The following is a 6,366-nucleotide window of genomic DNA, read 5'->3' as shown; positions in this document are numbered from 1 at the left end:
TTGTCACTTCTAAATGGGTAAAGGTAAATGATAGTCCTACAATTTTCAAACTGTGGGCATGAGTGCTAGAGCTACTATCTATACATTTTTATGCCCAAATAAACCAAGTACTAATAATATCACTTAATTGGACCGATATAACATAACTTATGTTACATCACCCAAAAAAACATTATTGCAAAAGGTACGGATTGAAAAAAATCGGTTCACAATCATTTACTGGAAAATATATTAGGACAATGTTTATCGTTTATATGCACGCAGGGGATTAATATTTTAATTTAAAGTTCTATGAAGTGTTTGTGGCTCATGCCTCATTACATTTAGAAGAAGAAAATCTTGTCATCTGTAGGTGGGCGCTAGCACTTTGCCGAAGTTATACCTTTGAGATTCACTCTCAAATAAAATTCAAAAGTGCAAAAACATATCTAAGAGTAGCCACAGTACAACTTGGCAGCCTCCTCGTTTGTTAACTTGCCGTTGTTCTGATGTAGATTTGGCACCAGCCTCTCTAGCTCTGAAAACTCAAAGTACATACTAAATGAAATCCTCTCAAGTGTGTTTCTGCTTCCACAATAATGAAAAACTTTTTGTAGCGACATCAACAGTTAATACATTTTATTTGTGCAGAAAGAAATACATTTTATTTGTGCAGATAGAAATACATTTTATTTGTGCAGACAGAAATACATATCAAAATATTACTCCACCCTCTCGAGCAAATACATCATTGTGAATTAGTGGGTTGCACATAATTAGGGAAACATCGTGGATGTAAGCCGGGTGGAATTTAACATCGTGTAAACTCGAGTGTAGTACACCCAAGAGTAGAAAATTCACTCATTTCTCATCTAAATCCACCTTGCATCTTTGGTACTGCAGAAACAGATCACGTCAATTTATAAGCAACAACATTATCTAAATTTATAAGCAGCAACATTGTCTATGCTCTCTTATCTTTAGATGTGCAATAATCAGCAAGTCTCGTCATGAACAAATTGGCTGCAACCTCACCTCTCTGTACAACAACATGAGGCTTGATCTTGCCGGAGAGCAAGTTTACTGCAGCCTCAAAATCTTCACATAATCTTGTTGGATAACACATGCACGTACACTTTCTTACTGAAAAGAAATTTGGTACTGCAACCCTTCTGATTTAGGCAAGTGATAGTAACATAGTGCTGAGAAGTAATATCCCCACTGTAATATAATAATAGTGTCAACATATTTCGGAGAAGTGAGTGGAAAAACTAAACCGAACATCAAACCCAATAACTTCTGATTTTCAATACAAATGGAAGGTGCAATATAATAACAGTATAAAACTTCAACAGGAGTAATGGGAGACTGAATGGCATTTTCAGATTAACCTGCATATGAATGAGCATTATCCATAGCAACAGAAAAATTAGTTCCTTGTCGCCATTAAGAATATCTTCTGCTTAAATTGTGACTCCATTTACATCAGTCATCTGAACCCGAGCTTGCTTGACATACTGGATAGCCATGGTGTAGTTGTGCAATTTCCTTTTATGAGTACCTGATGGAGCAATCACTTTCTGAAAAAAAGTATAATGTCATAGTAATAGCAATAAGCATCAGGATAATGTGGGAGCTGAACAACTCTACATAGAGTTATGGCATCATGGAGATGTTGAAATAAATTTCCTACAGTGAAAACATACTCTGACAACGCAAACTATAAGGAAAGATTAATTGGATTATTCACCAAATATTCAAAAGAAACTTATAACCAAAAACATAAAACGTCAGAGTTCAGAACTATGTGGCATAGTTATTGTTCTTTTGAGATCATTATTGCATAGTTGTAGAGCACGACAACGCCGGGTATCACAATAATCTTGTTGATAATTCAGTTTGTAGCCCATGGCTGATAGGCGCATTAGGAGATCACCTTTCTGCATGAAAAATTCTTCAATTGATGAACAAGTAAAAGAAGACACAACCAGTTGAATAATGCAGGTTCGCAAATAAAATTAAACATGCATGCCGAAAATTAAATCCCTACATAAGCAGAACACGTACCATGAAATCAAATGATTAAAACGCCTACCAAAGCTTTGCACAAAGGGCCGCCAAATAAAGAAAATAATTAACCACACTCTGATGGGTACATGTACGCGTGTAGCTGTGATGGTATTACACGATCAAAATTCACTATTGCACTTTAGAAGTATTATCGTGGACATCAGACTACATACCTCAAGATGATGTATAAATATCTTGATTTGACTGCCTATTGAACTGGAGGAAGCAGCTGGTTGTGCCCTCACCACTGTCGTCGACCCTGTCGGGCATGTATTAGATCACTAATAGTACTGAAATCGTACAATTTTTGACATGCAAGTAGTAGTTTCATTGTAAGAAAATTAGTTCCAATAACTATAGCGAAAATATTTTCACATGTAAAGCAATGGGTACTAAATACTGCATGCACAATCCAGTAGACGCAAACTCCCTAGTAGCTTCACATATTTGCACATTAAATCCCAATCACACATATGCAGATCTTCAATTGTAATTAGCATCCACGATGCTGGGGTCAGTGGAGAAGCATCCCTGTCACATACTGCCTGAATAGTCATTAGAGTAAATCAGTAAATCTCTTTGATTAAAATGCATACATGCCTTTAAGTAACTCTGAACAAAGAAAAGAATTGCTTGCTGTCATGCGTGGGATGGTTAAAAGTAGGAGGTCAATGGAACCATTGGAGTCATAGGTTCCTAGTCACACCGAGGCTGCCATCTAGCCGACAACGCAGTCGGTGCCTTCTCTGCAAATGGATGAAGGTTTTGCATGAAGTTTGAAGTGGGAGGACAGAGGTCCAGTGACTCTAGGCGTGTGGAGATTGGCATCTAGCCTGCCTAGCGGATCCATATGTGTGTCCGTGAGAGGCAACAGGACAACACCTAATAGCAAGCTTTGTATGTTTCCACTTTCAAGCTAACATCCTTATCAAAATCCATTAATTTGCTTGTTTCAGTTGTGTGTGGACCGATTGATCCAGGCCAGGAACAAATCACCAATGGGGTTGACCGCGCCGGTCTCCCAATGGGAGAGCTGCGTCTCCTGGTCGTCGGGCGGTAGACTGGGAGATCGCCCCTGAGCTCCCGCTAGCACCCCAGACCGAAGCATGCAGAGCCTGATTCACCTGCAAGCTTACTGTCTCGTCGTCAAGACGTCAACTAATCAGTGGCAAATCACAAAGTACATGTTCAGAGCGATCAAAAGTAGCAACAATAACACTTCTTCTCTCCGATAAATACAACTAAAAATTCCCTTTGTTATGAGATCCTCTCCTTTTACCATAAAAAATCTTCTCCTTTTCTATTTTCGGTCAAATCTGTCACTCCTTATCCACGGACAACAAAGCAACAACAAGATGCAAGCGAGGGTGACGGCGTCACCATGAATGCAGGGAGGTGCAGCTAGGGGGAGGAGGTCTGCGGGGCAGGGAGAGTGGCGGCTGGGCAACCCCCATCAGGCAGCGGGAAGGAGAGAAATCCAAAAATCAAACTTGGAAACGCCACCGGACCAGCAGCACGAAGCCGCATCGTCCCTACTTTGCCTTCTCTTCTTTCCGTCTCACCTTCTCTCTCTCCCTCGTCTCTTCTTCCCAGGATACCGAGCCACCATGGCCATGGAGCATCGTCGCCGCTGGTCTCCTCACCGCCGCACTGAATCCCGACCTCATCCGCCTCGCCCCGACGTCCGCCACTTCCCCGCCGTTCCTCGTCTCCCGGAGCCCTGCGCCGTCGTCCTGCATCCCGATCGGATCTGGAGCGCCGCCACTCGGTCTAAACGGGCAGAGAGGGTTGATAAAAAAAGAGTAAAATGCAAGCGCGGTCCTAATTCTTTCTCAAAAGTGTCGACTGCGTCCTAATTCTTTCAAAATGCACATCTGGGTCTTAATTCTTTCTAAGTTGTTCATCCGAGGTCCTAATTTCGTCTGACCGCCGCTGACCAGCTCGCGTGGCGCTTTGACCGCTGCCACGTCGACTCGAGGGCCCACGCGGGATAACGACCAGTCATGCGTTTTTTCCAAAAGAGCCCCCCAACCCTAATCTCTCCGCAGCCATAGTCCTTTTCCTCTCCTCTTCCCCACCTCTCTCTGCTCTGGCGAAACAGGGGAGATCGACAGTGGTAATCCAGTGAGAAGAGGCAGGCGGCCATCGTAGGCGCTTGTCCGGCGGCGGCGCCGCTAGGATGGCGCCCGTGCATCGGCGACCGGGAGATCCTCCTCCATGATACGGTCAGTGTGGTGCCCGTAACCCTAACCCTCGATCCTCTTTTTCTGCGGATTCCGATTTAGCTCGAGTCGATGGTAGTATTTGACTGAATCCCTCGATACCTAGGAGCACAAGAGGAGGTTTTTACCGTAGAAATCAACTATGCTGGATTTTTCTGCGGATTTGGCCGATCGAAGACGTATGTCGATGGGAAAGTTGCTTTGTTCGATGGTTGCGAAGTAGATACATGGTCTCCTCTCTGGCTCACTGATTTTATGCAGCAACTGGGATATAGTGACCAATCTAAGCATGTTATTTCTGCTTACTGTCTGGAAAGAATTTAGGCAAACTGCTTAAATTACCAACCTCCAACCGCGGGAACTCTCCCTCGTGGGCCCTCGAGTCGACGTGGCAGCGGTCAAAGCGCCACGCGAGCTGGTCAGCAGCGGTCAGACAAAATTAGGACCTTGGGTGAACAACTTAGAAAGAATTATGACCCAGATGTGCATTTTGAAAGAATTAGGACCCAGTCGACACTTTTGGGAAAGAATTAGGACCGCGCTTGCATTTTACTCACAAAAAAAAAGATCGAACCATTTTTTCTTTACTTACCAAGGACTGCGGGTTAAATTAGCCAAAACACAGGGACCTTTTCATAAAAACGGCACGGCGGTGAACTTGCTTTATTAGTATATAAGTAGGGAGAGATACATTGGTCCTCACCTAAGGGAAATACTTATCTCTACTTTGCTGCATCACCCTTTGCTCTTCAAGGAAAAAACCAACGCAAGCTCAAAAAGTAGCAGGAAGAATTTCTGACGCCGATGCTGGGGAGGATCTACATCAAGCCTACCAAGTACCCATCATAAGCTATCATCTCTTGCATTTACATTATTCGCCATTTGCTTCTCGTTTTCCTCTCCCCACTTCTAAAATGTTTTTAGAAAAATACAAAAATATTTGCCTTTTTATTCGCCTTCTCTCCGTTCTTTTTTTTGTTTGCTTGCCTTGAAAACTCTCATCATGAGCGATTTTGGTATGGCAGAAACAGATGATGATAGGACTCCTAAAACTGGAAGTTCCACTAATCTGGATGCTAAAACTTTTGTCATGGGACAAGGGAATGTTATAGGAAAAAGTGTCATCCAAGAATTCTTTAATTTCATTGGAAATTTAACTTGTGATGATGTTCCTATACTTAAAAGAACTAAAACCCATGCGGAAGCTATTTCCGCACTTTCTCTTAAAGTTGAGAGAAGATTTATTCGCACTCATCCTACTTTGCAAAGATTGTTTTACGAGTTGTCCGTTATAAAAAATCCTAGAGCTAAAAGGATAGCTACCCTTGTCCTTATGAATGAGTTTGATCACATAGTGCGAGAAGCTAGGGATATGTTTGATTTTTATGGTATGAACCATGAAAAACCGGTAAATAGATGAGATTCTTTATACTAGTGATTATTTATTAAGGCATCTAATGTGTAATGATCGCATCTTTGATGATAACCCTAAAAAGGAAGTTCCTCTTTTGAGTATGATCCAACAAGTTTTCAATTATGTTAATCAACATTATTCTTGGATTGTAGCTGGTAATCAAGGGGAATTTGCAGATGGGCAACTAGCCAATGCTAAAATCTCTATGGATGATGTGTTTTATGTTATATTCAAAAACCTTCCAACAAAAATGCATCTATTGGATTGAATATACCAAAGATGACAATACCTAGATCTATGCAATATGCCTAGCTAGGGGCGTAAAACAATAGCGCTTGTTGGGTTATATTTTATGTTTTTTATTTTTTATTCTATTTTTCAATTAATATGCAATTATAATTTTGTTATGATTGTGTTATAGTGTCTTAATTAGTGTTTGTGCCAAGTAAGACCTTTGGGATGATTTGGAAGATTGTTGATTTGATTATGTGAAAAAATAGAAACTTTTACGCCGAGTAGAAGAATTGTTAAAAATCACTGGAGCGATGAAAATTCTGAATTTTTTACACTTTATTTATATACAAATTTCCCATGTTTTCCTAATGTTTTAGAGTTTTTGGAGTTATAGAAGTTTGGCTAAAGTCCAAATTACTACAAACTGTTCTGTTTTTGACATATTCT

General features: G+C 41.0%; 1 long non-coding RNA gene across 2 annotated transcripts; it reads right to left on the bottom strand.

Moving 5' to 3' along the window:
- Nucleotides 1–191: 191 nt before the first annotated feature.
- On the bottom strand, nucleotides 192–3,889 carry LOC123159977 (uncharacterized). 2 transcript variants are annotated; one of them, XR_006479945.1, is made up of 4 exons: nucleotides 2,223–3,889; nucleotides 1,371–1,919; nucleotides 1,015–1,200; nucleotides 192–876 (listed from the first exon to the last, which is right to left on the bottom strand). It is a non-coding gene; the product is annotated as an uncharacterized lncRNA (long non-coding RNA). The 2 variants fall into 2 exon arrangements; XR_006479944.1 differs by having other exon boundaries at nucleotides 1,371–3,883.
- Between the last annotated feature and the right edge of the window lie 2,477 nt (nucleotides 3,890–6,366).

This window comes from Triticum aestivum, chromosome 7B (genome assembly GCF_018294505.1).
Source record: "Triticum aestivum cultivar Chinese Spring chromosome 7B, IWGSC CS RefSeq v2.1, whole genome shotgun sequence".
NCBI classification, from domain to species: Eukaryota; Viridiplantae; Streptophyta; class Magnoliopsida; order Poales; family Poaceae; genus Triticum; species Triticum aestivum.
Note: the sequence above shows the minus strand (reverse complement) of the source record. Positions and strands in the feature narration are given on the sequence as shown.